We start from the raw sequence: 18,337 nt of genomic DNA, 5'->3' as shown, positions 1-18,337 counted from the left end.
AGTTAGAAAACCTGAAACACAGTGTGATTGGACCCAGATCCACAGACTGTCTTCTCAGATTGCCTTTGGCCTGGTGTCATTATACTGGAGTTGCCTGCAAGTTTTGAATCAAAGTTGCATGGGTTTGTCATCATGGAAGTGTTCTCCTACCCTCACAGGGGTACCTGTGAGATTGATGCTTGATGTCTTGCCTGGCACCCGTCTCCCCTTGTCCTGTGGGGCAGCCAACCTCCACTGCTTCCTGACATGGTGCTTTTAAACAAGATTTCACTGAAAGAAAACCTAGTGCTCCTCTCTGCAGAAAATGAAATATCCCCATACAAAAAGAATATGTGAGTTGAGGCAGGGTAAATAATGCTTGACTGGTCTTAGATTAAAAAACCCCAGCGATTTTCAGTTCAGATTTTCAGACAAGGTGCTAAATGTCATCCTAAGCATCAACATCCATACATGAATCCCAGTCTCAGAGCCAAAATGTGTGAAAATGTACTGAGTAAGACATACTACATAGTTCATCATTCTTGTCTGAAGCATCTACTTCAGGTATGACTATAAAGACATTTAGTTCTAGTGATGAAAAATTTCACTGCAGTACAAAAAAAATCAACAAAATGAAAAAGAAACCAAGAGAAAATTCATGTATTCGTGGTGGTTTTCAAATACAAGATAAAGCAAATTAATTATTTCTCCTCAAAATATATATATTATGAAATCATATTGACAACATGCATAAGTGGGATTTCAGAATTTTAAACTGTGTGTTGGTTCAATTAATGATGTGCTTAATAAGTATTAATGCAGGAAGTATGATGACAGACCTAATCTGATATTCAAAGAGGTAACTAAAAATCATTCTTAAGAATACCTTATGTTTTCTTTTCTTTCCTTGCCGTCTGAGATTTGGGATGCTGTTCCTCTGAGGTTAGTCTTATGTCATTTTTAACAGCTCTAATTGCCTAACTAGCTGCTCCAATGCAAGGACAAAGCTCCTCTCAATACTCACTATTAATTTTTCTATTAATATAAAACATCATAATTTGGAAATTCTTATATTGGATTCCCAGAACTCTCATGAAAATGTTTTCATACTTGGTCTTTTTAATTATGCAGCGGCTAAAAAGTCTTTTATGTCCTTAGTGACATCAAGCTTATCAGCCATTGTTTTGAGTAAATAGTCCCAAATGCTTAAATATCAATCCAGTCAGTTTTTAGCACAGGTCTTTCATATTTGAACAATACAGAATCATTAAAATCCACACTTTTTTATTTTATATATCCGTGAATGATCATAGGGATAAAGAATTTTTTTTCCATTGCCATCTTGTTGTGCAGTCTGTGCTACCAATAAACTGAGGAATGTCAAAAGAAATAAAGTAAGATGCCTGAAATCACAGAATATAGCTTCATTCATTTTTATGCATCCTGTATTAACGAATCAAGGAATTGTTACTGTTTAGCTGGACTGTTGGTATGTTTGTTTCTGTTTGTTTTAATATATGGATTGCAATTTATTGTTGTTGAATCCAAAAGATTCTGGTGATTAAGACAATACAATAACCTCTGAAACTCTGATGAGTTTTATTCAAAATCTGTTTACTTCTGTGCCCAATTACTGTATATTAATTTTGCATACATATCAGAAATATGATAATGTAATTTGAAATTTTGCCTCATCTCAAATTAAAATACAAGCACCTCTTTATTTATAATTCTTCATTAACCTGAAGTTTAAAAAATCTTTACTAAATATTATACGAGCAAATTGATTTTTATTTTTAAAAAGCTACAAAAATTAATCTAAACATGCTTGTTGCAGTAATACTTGTGTTTTCACACATCTCTGTTTGGATTTCATAGAATAGCTGCAATTTGTTTTCCAGTCATAGACCTAAGAGGAGTACGAACATGATTGCTGAAGAGTGGTGTCTGTAGAGCTTGGTTCACACTCAATAAATACATTTTCATCATGTGTGACAGTAAGTTGACAGAATGATATAAATTACTTCCAAAGAAAACAGAATTCAGTGTAGAGGAGGCATCACTAAAAAGAGAATAGAGAAGCTACTCTCAAGACACAGTATTGTAATAAAGTATTTGGAGGAGTGTCTCAAAGACTCTGTGACTGAAAACTGCAGACACTCCTCAATAAACACCCTGCTCTCCAAAACCTGAGGCCAATCAGCTATGTATTCTTGATCTAAAATATATTACAAAGGAGGGAAAAATATTGTGTACATTTCTCTTTCTGTCTTTAGTCCCCAGTTCAAGTATCTAACATATAATTTATAGACTTAGACACTTCACCACAAATAACTGTTGACATGATCATTGACATTGTAGTGCTCATCAGTCATTTTATTTATCAATTTCTTTTCATAAGAATATTTGAAGAAGCTTCCAAAGGCTCTTCCTGACCCCACTGGTGCCTTAGATTTTAACTTCCATATTTTTCAAATCCTGTACTGCCTAGTGTGTAACTCTGAAGTTTCCCGTAGCCTGTTAATTTCTGCTCTCTCACGCTAGGTAGGCACAACAAACCCTCTCCAGGCCTGCTCTCCAAGGACACTCAGACCATCCTAGGTCCAAAAAGTATAAACCAAAAGCCTCTAAAGGGGCAGCAAGCTTGGGGAAATTACATCATTAACTGAAGCTTTAATTGGAGAATTAACCCTGATATGCAAATGAACCAAACCTATAAAAGTGTGAGGAACTTGTGACTTGGGGTCCATCTTGGGGTCCATCTTGGCAGTAGCTTCTGGCTCCCCAGGGGGTACCTTTGAAGGCCTTTCAAATAAACACCCACGTTTATTCCCTTGTTCTTATCTAGTCTCTGGTTTTAGGTGGCCACTTCAGGCATCACCACCAAAAACAAATCAGAAGCTAGATTCTTTCAGCATCAGACTGATATATTTGGGCATCTTTTTTATATTTTAGCATTCATATATCCTGACAATTTCAATTTATGTATGCATCAGAACAAAAAAAAGCCTTGAAGGAATCATTGGATTTCATTGACCAATATTTTTAATTCTACTGAGCTAGCAAACCAATGAAAGAAAGAAATTTTGGTAGAACGTATTCCTCTGGTCACTATTCACATATTCTAGTAATGGAATAATACCTCTTCTATTTCCTGAAATCTTATATGTAGCCACAATTCATATTGGAAACTCAACGTTAACAATTTGTTAACATTATTAACGTATGAACTTATTAACATTATTAGCATATGTTAATTACATATATAATGTAGCATTACTTATTTTCTTTATATTTGTTTTTGAAGAATAACTGTGGCAGGAACCTTAAATGTATAAAAGCAGTAGGGTTTCAACTGGAAATGAAGACAATTCTGAAAGCAAGGAACATACAAGACAGACACAGCATTCCGTGTCCAGGGACTGCAGAACACACTTAGTTTGAATCAAGCTTAATTGAGTGTTTGATTAGTCACAGAGCCATTCATGGAGTAAGCAATAGTAATTTTTCAAGTGGCATAGTTTAATTTGTGATCTATTTAAAGTTCTGAATTAAGTCAGCTAGGAACTCTGAAGCCAAAATGAAAAATAGAAGCTGAACAGGTATTCAAAAGAATGAAAATCAGTTTATTACCACTGGTAGAAAATGGATGTAAAATGATGACACCACAGAAGTGTTTACTCAGCTTGCAAGATCAGACTAATAATACAACAGGCAAACTTTAAGGATGATCCTTAATTTAAGTAGGAGACTAGAATGAAATATATTTTTTATAACCAATGAAAAGTAAATTTTTTTTCCTTGGCTTGATTAATTCATGAGTATTTAACTAATTTTAATTAAATTCTATCACATACTGAAATATATTTCAAACTAATCCATTAAAAATAACAATAAAAGAATACCAACAAAAAATCAAACCAATTGAAAAGCCCAGAAGACAAAGCTTTAAAATTCAAAATTAGAATTAAAATTACATAAACTTCCATTATGAATCACAAAACTGCTGGAAGCCTCTCTCCAAAATGTTTTACTTACCTATATTTTCCATAAAATTTTTAATTCTTACAGAAGTCTCATGTTCTGTGCAGGGTAGTAACAGATTCTGGCAGCACTGGTTCTAAGTCATGCTTAATTGATGACATTACAATAATGCTCATACACAGAAAAAGATAACTAACTGTATTTATAAACATACTTAAGATGAAATCTGTATCTACATCTTTCTATGTGGGAATTTACTACTGATACTAACATTTAAATTCAGCTAATACCTTACAGTATAATGTACATACAAATGACTGTAAGAAATCAAGAGAGACACTGAAATAAGAAAAGCTTTTTTTTTTTTTTTTTTTTTTGTGTTGGAAGAATAAATTATATGCAGGCATAAGCTGGATAGGGCAAAAGAGAGATGTGGAAGTATTTTTTTCTTTAACATACAGGGCAATGGTCTTTCAGATGACAAATGCCAGTTTAAGGGGCAATCACTGTGGATGACTGTGGACATACGCTTGCCGTCGTTTGAAATTTTTTTGAGAGGACAGAAAATAGCCAAAGCCTCTTCAGATTTGACATTCAAATTGACATCACTGAGTGGGATGTTGAGCCTGAAGGAAAACTGTAAGGGCCAAGTCAGCCCCAAAGATTCTGCTGGATAAGTTAGAAAAGGGCCAACTTGGCACTAGGAAGATACAAAGATGAATTAGGAAAAAGGAGGGGAAAACTGAACTTTGGGAGCAAAGGATAAAAAACTTGGAATTAGTGGATTAGACTTTCTGCCTGAGTACCCCCAAGAGGTAAGAGCACTCCTAAATCTTTCAGTTAGGCATTGAACAAGTCTGCCTCTTCAGACATGTAGGCTTACCAGTCAAACTGTAAGAAAATTGAATTAATGTCACTTAAATTAAATAGCTAGTGAATGTTCAAGTAAATCTAGAAGGAAAGGACACTTTTAGATATGATTTTAAAATTTTATTTTTATTTTTTAACATACCCAAACTGATTCAAGTGTGACTGCAAGGTGATCTGACATTTTTAGGCAACTGACACTAAACACTGCTCAGCTTCTCAAAACTTTCACAAGAATAATCCAGTGGTAACAAAGTATTTCTTCCATTAAGCGTTATGACTGAACAGTGCTAATACAAGAATTTCTATGGCAGTTAAGCAGAACAGAGAGGACCTGCTGCAGCCAGAAGTATGCTTTGGCAGGCTTTGGGCAGTTTATGCTGAGTAAGAAGACTTTAGTACCTTTTGGGTTTGGGGTTTTTTTGTTTGTTTGTTTGGGCTTTTTTTAGCAATAATAAGAAAGAAGTGTTAGTGTCATCTTCAGGTGCTCTTCATAATGTGGGTCCTACAAAACAAAAGGTGTAGCAGGTCTGAAGTGTCTACCAAATTTCAATGCAAGTAATTACACACAGCCTACCTTGAATTCCAGCTGACAGGAACTGTCCTTCTGTGCACTGCTTAACCACATCTCCCTTCTAAGGGTGGCTGCATTTCAGCAGTGAATGAAGACATCCTGTTATTATACTTCATTTTACATAGGACATACCATTTATGGGGACTGTAACTCTAAAGAACTATGCAAAAACATGTTTACTACAGAGTTTGAAGTGTGCTTTTAATGGAGGCAACACTTTCTGATGACAGCCCTGGCACAAATTTATATTTCTGGGTGAAACAGAGCAAAGAACAGTAACTGCTGCCCACAAAATATTGTATAAACTGGGAAACATTTCCTTGCAAAACCAAAAAATCATCCAAAACCTGGAGAGCTTGAATGTCAGAAGAATATAGAAATAAACTTAGGAGCAGCATCTGCAATACTTTGTGTCTCCTGCAGCTTCACAGAAGGTCATTTCCATATACCAGATTTAGCATTTATTCATCCTTCTTTTCCTCCTTCTTCTGTAACGACCCTAAAAAACATGTATTTTGGATGACCAGGAAAACTATGGCTAGATGCACACAAGTCTTAAGCAATGAAATTCTAAGAAAGATAATCTCTCAATGTTTTTAAAATTCTTTCTTCCCCTTTCAGAACTCCAGAGCTAGGTGTTAATAATCACAGCTGCATCTTCCAGAATTTAAAATATATTTAAGTTGTTGGGATTTTTTAAACAAGTAGACCCTGTTCAAACCAAAATCCTCTGTATATAGCTGTCTAGTACAACCTCGTGTACAAGGTGTTCTCTAGCACCCTCTTTCCTTAAAAATGCAGCTAGACACACCCCCTCCTCCTTTTCAGACCTCCTTAATCGGCTCATTAAGGTTGCAGAACACATCTGCCCTGTGCTGACTGAATCACAAAGCACTTCAGTTGTCTTTTCTCACACCTAGGTTCTTCAGACAGAAAAGAACTTGCATTTACTCACTCCTTAGGATTTCAGCTCTGTAGGATACCCGGACCCCCCGCTGATCATGTCTTTTATGGTGTAACACATAAAACCGGTGTAAACTCTCTTTAATGCTCTGGTTTGGTTGCAACAAGACGACTTGCCTGAATGGCAGTATAAATTGCTGAAGGATTTAATGTAGGACTGAGGGCTGGTAAAACTGACAGTTCTTTTCTTTTTTTTTTTTTTTTTTTCACAGTGAGATACAAATAATGCTTAATAAAATCACTGGAAGTTCTTTGATCCCAGAAAAAACAAAAAAAAGTTCTGTGTTATAATCTCTGCATTGTGTAGCTTTTGATTGCTATATGTCTCAGATTGCCATCTGTAAAATGGGAATAATAAAGCCTAATTACATTCCACCTACAACTGTTGAGGTTGTCACCCTTCTTAATATGTCAGAGAAGTGCTGAATATAACGTTTTGTCAAGACTCTTCCCAGCTTCCAAGTAAAAAAAAAAAAAAGACATTTTTATTATCAGATTTATTTTTACCTTAAATTTTAAAAGGAACCCCCTTTTCGGATTGCAGACTTTATTACCTTTAATTCTAATTCAGCAAATGATTTTGCCCAGGCTGAATGATATCGTGTCAGGCTGAAGTGTGAGAAAACTTGTACTTTCACTGACAGTGACACTACTAGTGAAAACAACTACTGCAAGCATGCTCCTAATAATGTTTTTTTATTTGGGGTGAGTTTTTTTTTATTTTGATTCATTATTCGGGCTTTTTCTTTCTGATGCAATGACCACAAAGTCTCTTTGGAAGTTTTTCCAAATAAGGGATTTTGTCTATTCTTTATGGTCCTGTAATGACACTTTTGTTCTGTGAAGGTCACTGTTACCCACAAGCATTCATCTGGTTCACTAATAAACATGATGAAGTTTTCAAAATGAAGTAATGTGTTGATTGCTTAAAGTGTATTTACTTTTTATTACCAAGTTTTTAAAAGAATGAGAAAACACGTTTTCAATAAAAATTACTTGCTATTAATTACCTTAAAAATTATTCTGGAATGACAATCACTTGAACAGAATGAAAATGTGGAGGTTTTAATTTAATTTTAAAGCCCATGTTCTTCATACTAGAAATGGCCAGAATGTCTGAAAGTAAGCTCAAAATGATAACATTTCAAGAACAACAATAAAAGACAGGTAAAAAAATCTCAGTTGAAATTTCTATCTGAAGTTAATTTCATGGGCTGAATTGTAGGCCCCAGTAAAAATAGGGGCATGTATATACTTATTTATTAAATGGAAAACTGACAGATCTAAACTATAGTCATGCTAACGAAACTATAATTACAATTCCAATTGATTGATTATAATAGCAGAAAAAAAATTATTCAGCTAGAAAGACATTAAATCCATGTTACTCACTGATGAGATTTATTAGAACTATTCATTACATACCTGTGTTTTATATTTTTACCCATAAAAGACATTACAAGAGTTACGAGGAGGTAAAAAACAAAGCCAAACAAGTAAGTATTTACCTAATTTTTTCTTCCGGCCAAAGACATTGCTGCAATGAAATTGCAGAATCAATAAACCTTCATTTAATTGACCCTTCTACAAATTAAAAAGAGTAAAACCTTCACTAGGATGCAAAACTTGCAGTCATTTTATAACATTCTGTAAGTACTTTTGAAGACAAATTACATGGAGGTCTGCAGTGTCCTGACTTTCTCTTTGAATATGACGGGTATTTTCATGAGTACAGCTGGGGGGCTACATAAGGATCTGACAGAGCACAAACCACCAGCCTTTTTACTAGTTCTGTACCCTAACCTGGATAGCCTCTGGAGTGCCTGTTCCAGGACCTTACCACCTTTCCACATGTAATACACATCCCATTAAGTAATAGCTTTTTATTTCCTCCTCATCATAAGTTAATCCTTATAAGGATTTCCTCTTTGGAGAAGCTGCCTGTAGCCAGGATATCTCTGTTTCTTATTTACTGACACATGAAAGGTCCATATGTGCTGAAGTGCAAGGTAGAAGGATTGTTTCCAGGTGAATCTTCTCACACAATCACGGAATCATAGAATAGTTTGTGTAGAAAGGACCTCACAGAACATCTAGTTCCAACCCCCTGCCGTGGGTGTTTCTATGGATGGGACTCTGCATGAAGTTATGGTCAGAGGAGCATCCCATCTCATCCTAAGGCTGTGATGAGAACAGCTCCAGCTTCCTCATTTCCTCTCCCTCTTGTTTTCAAAGCGAACATCTACCTTATTCTTTCTCTCACTAATTCTCCTCTCCTCAGGTCCTTGCTATGACAATTCACCTGATTTAGTAACTAGCAGGTTAATGACAAAACTGGCTAACACTCCTATGACAGCTCAGGGCAGCATCAGCTATAGCACATGTGAAAAATGTAACTCATTTGCTCTTTGGTAAATGAGATACAATGATTATTATATTACCATCTATGACTCTTCAGTCCTAGTTCCAGCCGTGTCTCTAACCAAGATCTCAATTAACTGACCTGCCATTCTTTCCTATTCAGTGCACGGGAAACCTACTGCCCCTACTGAGTATGGAAATACATATTAGAATCACAATTTACATCTCTCTTTGCTGCTTGTGCCTGGGGGACAGTTTGGGAAAGAAATTCGGCAGTTGCGCTCCTCACATCCAAGAAACAGAGGAATTTAGGAATTATGTGTATTCATCAGAAATACAAGGTTTTAAAAAGTCCTCTTGCCTTAGACACATTCCCAAGCAAGCCTTAGCTGGTCCAATTTGAGAAAGCCCAGAATGCTTCTAGTGGATGATCATAGAGGAAGTAGGAAACAGAGGCTTACAGGGCTCAAGAAAATTTTAAACAACTGGTATTTTTGAAACTCACTGTAAAATCTGGTGTATCATTCTATCTAGATCGTTTAGCTGGGAATGAGGACAGGCAGCTGACAATCTTGGTGGGATGGCTAATGGAAGACTTGAAAGGCTGAGATCTTCTTAGCTGAAATTCTTGTTTTGTAAGGTCAAAGGCTCTTTACAAAGGACACAGCAGTTTTGGGTGACTGCTCTTGCCTTCATTGTGGTTAAGGGTGGGCAGTAACAGCATGAAGTTATTGGAAGGAGCAATTATTGAAAAGAAAGCTATGTGTTTCCAAAGGTGCTGCAATGACTGAACGATAACTATCTCATTTTAAAGAAGCCTAGTATTGGGGTCTTGTTGTCAAGATACATGATCCTTCATGTAAAGAAGGATGTTTAAATCACCATATCACTGAAGAATAGATCAAAGAACACTGGCATTTCCATGAAGACCTGACATTTTAATATTAGTCAGGCACAGGACTCTGGCTTAGCAGATTTTTCATCTGTATTATCACTAAGATATGCAAAGAGAAACAGAAACGTACATTTCTGATTCCTCTTTTTCACAACACGTAGAAGTAAATTCATTTCTGAAGCTACTGAAGATAATACATGTTCTGTCTTAAAACTGAAGATGGTTAAGTGGTCCAAAGCATTATAAAATCATAGAAAACTCCAATATGTAGAACTGAGTAGATAAAACTTGTATGCAGCGCTGAATCTGTTCCAACCCTCAAATCCACAGCTTGCTTTTCTGTGGTGTGAGGATTGCTTTGGCACACGTCATGTCACAGAGTTGGGCCACATCTCTCTGTGCTGCTCCTGCACAGTCAGCTGCATCTCTGCACATCCAAGAGGAGTCTTACACACTTCATTCCAATATTTGCAGAGCAGATGGTAAGACTAGGTAGTGAACAGCAGGGCTCAAACCTGAAGTTCTCCAGTGTTACCCATCTCCACATTTATAGTCAGACTGGCACTCTGATGCAACATGGATTTACAAGGTGTCTATAATTTTATACTTTTTTTTAACCTACATTCACTTATTTTGATCCAGACACCATATTTCTGGAGAAAATAGGGTTATTCAATGCTGTGACAAAATAGGAAATGCATTTCTGCAAATTCAGGGTATCTTCTTTATTTCACAAGTAGTTAAACTCATGTTTGATTCTCTGGATTTCTTTTCTATAATTTCCATTCAATAGAAAATATTTCACAGAAGAGTTTTAGAATGGAAAAGTGGAGATAACAGAATAAAAAAGTAACATGTTCATCAATGTGAATGTCCCTAATTAGAAGTTTGAAATATACGCGGTATAGAGAAATACAAAGAAAACCCTTTCAAATTTTTTTAAAATTTGATTAAACACGTTTTCTTGTTAAAAAACCAAAACAAATATATCAAGATAAAAAGGAAATGACAACCCAAATGTACTTTGGTATAAAATTATTCTAATGCCCTTGGTAAAATTTTAACTTTAACAAAAATATTATTCAAAAAATGCATTTAAGCCACCATAGTTTTAAAGAAATAAACTGTGTAAATTAAGAATATCATTGATACACAACGCAGTTTTTGAAAGCTGTAGACTGTTCTTTAGACAAAGACATGATCTTTGCTTCCTTTTAGCTTTAAACCATCTTGTTAACAGAGAAAATATGAAAGCTTGCTTTCCTCTCCTGATCCATGAATAAAAAGTAGATTAGAAATGCTGAGACATGGTATTTGTAGAATTATGTGTTGATAAAACTGGAAATAAACCAACTACCTCAAAAAGAAATTAATTCATTAATATTTTATTTTAAGTATTCCAGGGTTTTTTGAAAACATGTATTCTGCATTTGGTTTGTATACAGCATTTTTTATTGAAAAAAACAGCAATCAAATATTAGATTATTTTTTCTGCACTGTTAATTAAAATACAGTTTCCTTTCAGAAATAAATTGGTACAAATCACTGCAAAAATATTTTTAATAACATTTTCAACTCACCTTTTTTCAACATTAAATATACATAACCTGGAACAATGAAACATAAGCTAAGCTCTTTAATTCTTTAGATATGTAAATAATTAATGGTTTTTAGAAAATTGGTTATTAATTTTTAGGTAATAAAGCTAAAAAATTATAGTAAGACTCAAATCACTTACTAAAATCTAGAAGGTGGAAACTGTTGCATCCTACATTTGCGTAAACTGGAAACTACATTCATAAAACCCATCCTGTCCTGAGAAATATTTCTCCCCACTTATCTGACAGGTAATTCTGTTTATATTTAAATTCAAACCCAGGATAAGGGATTTTTTCTTTAAGAAAAAAGGCATTTAAAGTACATAGAACTATCTAGCTATTAGCATAGATGCAAAACTCAGCATAAGCAATTATGTTGAGAGGTGGGATAGAGTCAGATTTCTTTATATTCTGTTTGAAATTTCCTTTTTTTTTTCCAGACCTGTTCAGCTCCATTAGGAGAGGATGAGTGTTACCTCAGAAGAAAAGCATGGAGATTTGGTCAGATTTTAGGACAGAGAAAGACAGAAAGTAATTTCCCCAAGATTTATGAAATATAAAACCCAGTTTAAAGTCTAAAATAGCCATTGAACTGTTTTGTCAAATACAGGCACCAAAATTCCTGATGCTAGGCTATCTCAGAAGACAGAGAAAACAACTGAAACCAATGGCATTTTTATACCTTAGCTATACATCCATCCATCCATCTATCTATCTATCTATTTCTCTATCTATTTCTCTATCTATCCATCTAATCTATTCTGAGCAAAAAGTAAGTAATTTTACTTCAGAATGAGCAAGTGATGCATTGCAGCTTTCATGCACTTATCTTCTTGTATGTCTAGTGAGGACAAGAAAAACCCAAATTCTGCAAGAAGTAGGAGGTATATTTCTGCCAAAATTTGTAATAACTGGCAATAACAAAGTTTTGACATCAGAATTAACTGGAATTAACATCAGAGACTGATGATTTTTATCAGTTGTTCAGAAAGGATTAATCTAGATTTTTTTGCATGGAGAAAGAAATAAGGGAAAACAAGTAAATTCTCACTGTCACATCACCATCACTACAGCATTCTTGGAAGATGAATTATGTCCTTCCTATTTTCTTCTCAAGTTATTTTTTCCCCTATGAATTTTCATTCCCTATCCCAGCTGCCAGCATTATTACCAGAAACTTCTAAATATCACTAAAGAAGCAAAGTTGCGGTTTCTATTTTTAGTTTACATGAGTAGGTTTTCAAGCACTTGTATTGACTTCTGGTACTAATTGCTAGCTCAGTGTAGGGTGTAACAGGCCAAGAAGTACAAATAAAACCTATATAAAACAAGATATAAATGAACACCATCTTCTTTATATTTCTAATAATTAGCAAACATACTTTGATTTTGCATTAATGTGGGATGTTCTTTTGAACACTCTTTTATGTTTAATTGGATGGGTTGAATTTTCTTTCTGTATTTAAATACTTTTCCTTAATTGCCACTGTCTTGCATTACAAAAATAGCACTGTAATGATTTCCACATGAATGTACAGAAAATTCAAACAGTTAATTGATTTTAAATGTCCTGTAGTTTCTCAAGTCCCAGCTGTAAATGCTGTCAAATTTTTCTCAATATCTGAAGAGTTCCTAAATTTTGGAGGTAACCAAATAATCTTAATTTGTTCTGAATTTTTATAATCTACTGCTTCATTGAATGCTAATGCAAAGTTACACCAAGCCTTTTTACTTTTTCTTTTCTTTTTCCATATAAAATTCTAATGTCTCTTTACAGATGTTTAGTTCTTTACCAAGAATAGAAGTTATTAGGATTGAATACATTTGGCACCCTTCCATTATATAACAACATCCATAGGCTCTAGCAAAATAAGATTTTATGGTATACATTGTAATAGCACATGATCCTGCTGCAGTCCGTGGAAATAGCTAGTATTCCCTTCTCCCCCCTTTAGTACTGTAGAGATGCAAAAATAGGTAATTGCAGAAGAAATTTAGGAAATATGTAGTGGTGAGATGCAGGATGAGGTTAGTGAAGCATAAATACATTTTATGTATATAGAATTTGGAGGTGATGGTGTTCTAGTCATGATACCAGTATGAGATTACTTCTTCCCAGGGCAAAACCATCAAGCACTTTCTTACATTTTCATAGGAGCAAAAAACCTCAAAATGCTCTAAAGATTAACCTCCTCTTTAATTCTATTCTCCTCTGTAGTATTTTGCACTTATGTCTGGTGGTTTGACACCTATACAAGGAGTACATAGGAGCATCTAGGAGTATACTCCTAACAAGGAGCAGAAAAATAACAGGATTCTGTATATTGAGCATAGGATGAGATGCAGGGAAAACTTGAGTTTGATCCTAAATCTAGCAATCTGAGATTGGAATGCTGGCTAGTTGCATGGACCCTCACTTTCACTGGTGTTTAAATCAGAGAGGAAATGCACCTCCAGTGATAGCTATGAAGGAAGAAGAGAACTCCTGAGCCCTTCTTATGTTGGGTATTTAACACAGCTTGAGCATCACACTTTTATGTCATGAAGCCCTCTGCATGGATTAAATATTTTACCTTATCTTTCTGATTTAGATGTATAAGAAGCATTCTGAAAGAAGCTTGGGTGTAAACAGCAGCTGATGAAGTTGTATCTGTGAGGTTGTGCAGTGGGGAAGGGGAATGATGATAAGCAGAAGGAATAGGGAATCTAAACAGGAGTTGACACAGTGACTATAGAAAAAAAGGGGGTTACAGAGGTAATTTTGTAACTTTTTTAAAAATTTGTTGCTGTTTGGGATTTTATTTTAAGATAGCATTATGTTTTATTCCTTTCTTCTTAATTTCAAGGCAAAAGAATTAAAGAAAAGTAGAGAAGGATATAAGTAACATTAAAAATCATGTCTCTGATGGTTAACTTAATGTAATTTGGAGAAGACCTCGTTGATGGACTTAAAAAATCTGTTTTATCTGATTTGTACTTCAAATATGAAGAAAAGGAGGTCTGCTTCTGGGGAAAACAGGGTGGGCAGCAGAAGGCTTATTTCTATGCTTCATTTGTGTAATCACATGTTTTTATTATATTATTTAACAGGCCAAAAATGTGCTTCCTTCCAGGAAGTATTATAATTTTCAAAATGTTTCTCATTCGAGATTGATAAGCATTTTTTCTTTTCTCTGAAAGATTTCAGTTTGCAAGCAGGGTGTCTTCAACTAGCGAATTTTCAAATAAATATTTTCTATCTAGTATTTCTGCTTACATTTTTTAGAGTCACTAACATTTGTTACCATAAAGAACTGGTTTCAAGCTAAGAGGACAGAGATTTAAAACTTCTGTTTCCACCAATACATGTCACACTTAGATATCAAAGTAATTCATAGAAAATGTAAAATATTTTTACATGTATGTGCATATTATTTTACATACCTGTGTACACTCTGAAAATATGTGCAAGATGTTAGTTGTTATACCTTTCTCTCGACTCTTACTACACCACATTAAACATTTAAACCAGAAATCAAAAACTGAAAACATACTGAACATATACTGGAAACTCTAAATGATATTTTGATTTACTTTTCCTTTTTCATCCACAGACATATGCCTTAGGATTCCTTTCCTTTTCTGTCCTTAATTAAAATGAGGGGGTTTTTTTGGTTTGGTTTGGTTTTTTGTGTAGGTTTGTTTTGCTGTTTGTTTGGGTTTTGGGGGTTTGGGGGTTTTTTTGCACAGAAAAAGTGCTTATCTCAATAGAAAATCTATGATACATTAACTTTCTAGAAGTGCATTTCTATGTAGCAATTTTCATGCAAAATTCACTCCAGGAAACCTTTTATTTATTTTTTTTTTAAGCCAGCAGTACAAAGACATGAGCAGATGCTGGTAAGACTTTTTCAACTAATAATTGCTATTTATTTCAGGAAATTAAAATCAAACAATAGTCAAATAATGCTTCAAAGAATGAGATTTTTTAAAAACTCAATTTCTTTGCTAAATACTTCGTGTGGTTCACTGGGCAGTAAATAAAGAGCTGCTATCTCTACTAGTGCTAAGCTGAGAGGCAATGTGTTTTTATTTCTCTTGAAACATAGGTTGTGTGTTCCTAAACATTTCACTTTGATCCACTTATCACCTGTTATACTGTGATTACATGGATGAATTGCAAAGAGGCCGTATCAGTTAAATTGCCAAGATAGGAGCACAGTGGTTTTTCCAAGAACAAATATTTCAATTTAAAATTCATCAGAAGCTCACTGTGTGCACAAATATTTCTCACAGTTTTAAAAGACTACAGATGGACTAGTTGAAATACATCTAATTATGCAAAGTGCTGGCCACCCCCCTTTCCTTCAGACTATATAAACTAACCACAAATGCCAGTTTTAAGTGGTGGCTTAGCCTTTTCTCCTGGAGTATTACCAAATTTCTTTGTGGTACATAACACTCCACCTCTCTGCAAGGTTTCCTGGATCTATGCTTGTCTCCTTCTTTTGTAATTTCACTGGCACCATTTCTAGGCATTGATTTGTATCTTAATTCCCCGTAATACCAAAGGGCCCCTGTGTGCCAGCTGCAGTAGACCTGCAAAGATCACCACTGACATCTCCATGGTATCTTCAGCCAAATCCCGGAGTGTCAAATATGTGTTGCAGCTTATTTCTGCAGATTTTTCCAGGTCTAACCTTTGAAATGAGAAGATGAATTTTTAAAGGATGTTGTAAAGCAGCAGCAACAAAAGTCACTCTGCAATTTGGGCAATAAAAACAGTATCTCACCTTTGGCAAAGAAGCAATTGTACATGAAATCCTGCCTGAAATTTCTTTTCCCTAAAGAGAATTTTTGTCCTCCTGAAGCACCAAAATCTTTATTTCGGACACATTTCTCCCAGTGAAGATTTCCTTGAGCTTTGTGGAGTGTCTCTCTTTCCTAAGCCTCAGTATGAAATATCCCCCTTTCCCACACCTGTAGGGGAAGTAGTTTATTTTCTTGAGAAGAAAACAATCCACACAGTTTTAGTTATAACACTGATGTTTCTTTTTCGCTGTTGTTCCCTTTGTGGTTAAATTCTACTCATTCAGCTCCTGTCCTACATGCAAAATGTGCTGAAAACTGTTTATCTTACCTTCTTCTCTTCTAATTATAATAAAGTGTTCATATTTGATAAAGAACTGTGAATAAGTTAATTCTTGATCATGCAGTCTCACCTTCCTGGTTCATGGCAAAAATATTTGGTCTATGTAGCTTCTGACTTTCTACATGTTTTCTAAAGTCTGCATGTTTTTTGCCTGAGTGGGTGGTGGGCCAAAACCCACCTGTAACTTTAAACTTTCTCCTTGACAGGAAATCCAACTTGTGCCAATTTTTTAATAAAAGGAGATCTGTCAGTGTGGGTATATACATTTATGTTATAGATATACACTATTTATTCTGAAGAAAATTACTCAGATTTTCAACAGGAAGCAAAAATTATCTAAATCTTAGAGAGAATACATAAATATATATTTACTGCTGTATGCATTCTCTGCAATTATAAGTTAGCTGTATTAAGATTGCCCTAACACATCCATACAAAATGAAGGTTTTGTCATTGATGCCTGGGGCAGTGTTGGCAATATAAATGCATGTACTATGGAATAGTGATAGAAACCAACACGGATGATGATGGTTTTAGGAAGCATAACAGTATTTGCATATCTATTGGATGACTTTCTGCTGTAGTTATTCTTTTTCCCTAGTGCAGCTGTTAGATAGTTTGTGCCTCTGACCATGAGCTAAAGTCAGAATGAAGATATTTTTATTCTTGTTTCTGTGAGGATTTCAGCATGTACCCCAAAATTATGATCCCCCAGTTTCAGCAGGAACTCTTGCCATACCATTACAATTCCTTTCAGTTTACTTACAGAGACCTCCAACAGGTCTGCAGCCTCTACTCTTAACATAGAGCTAAACCTTTTTCTTTGTACATGTGAAAAAAAAAGAAAAATATATAGGGAAAATGGAAAAAGTAAAGTACTGCCTTAAAAGAGAAACAAGAAATGCTTGGCTAGGGTCTCTTCTATTCCCTCGTGTCTGTCATGTATGCACCCACCCTTGTGTCTGTGATATCAGTAGGGATCACACTCTCTTTCTACTACCTCAATAGGACATCCCACTTCATGTAACACCATCTCTTCCTACTGCCCCAGCGACTAACAGTGATTTTTCAACTTCCTTCTGATGTTTAAAAACATTTATATACATTAATAAGTGAAGACCATTCAGGTTAATAAAGTCCTTTCTTGATGTCATAACTAATGCACACCACAGAGTAGTTTTATCTTTTCTAAGGAAATAAAACTTGATGTTTGCTTTTTACCCATAAAGTTTCTTCATAAAGATGTTATTACATGTGCACACAATTAGCATATAATCAAATTGATCTAATTTGAAAAAATGGGGCTAAGACCTAAAAGAATCTCCTCAAGCTCCCTTTATAAGCAGTGGAAAGACATAATGCATGACTATTTTAATCTAAATTAGGTATTTAAATTACTCCACAAGTTTTGTGCTGTAAAAGCACTGTGTCTTTCCATTGACCATAAAAGGATGGATAACAGAACTGAGGGTGTCTGGTTCAAAACTGAGCATCTCTCTGTAGACACTCACAGTTAGAGTAATTACTTTCCATCTGTCATATTTCAAAATGAGAGAAAAGAGGAAGAAGATAGAGCTTCCCTTTTGGCCCCTGTAAAAACCGTTTTTATCTACTCAACTCACTACTCTTGAGAATGCTTCCATTGATCATAGAATCATGGAATAGTTTGGGTTGGAAAGGATCTTTAAAGGTCACTTAGCACAAAATCCCACAATTACCATCGCTGCATCTTCACCTAGATCAGGTTGCTCAGAGCCCTGTCTAGCGTGGCCTGGCACGTTTCATGGCACAGGGCCTCCACCATCTCTCTGGACAACCTGTTCCAGTGCTTTACCACCCTCATTGTAAAATACTTCCTCCTTATATCTAATCTAAACCTGCTTTCTTTCAGTTTAAAGCCATTGTCCTTTGTCCTATCATTAATGCCCTTGTTAGAAGTCCCTCTCCAGATTACTTGTGGACCCTCTTTAGGCACAGGAAGATGA

The sequence above is a fragment of the Corvus moneduloides genome, chromosome 2 (genome assembly GCF_009650955.1).
Source record: "Corvus moneduloides isolate bCorMon1 chromosome 2, bCorMon1.pri, whole genome shotgun sequence".
NCBI classification, from domain to species: Eukaryota; Metazoa; Chordata; class Aves; order Passeriformes; family Corvidae; genus Corvus; species Corvus moneduloides.
This window is presented reverse-complemented; position numbering follows the sequence as displayed.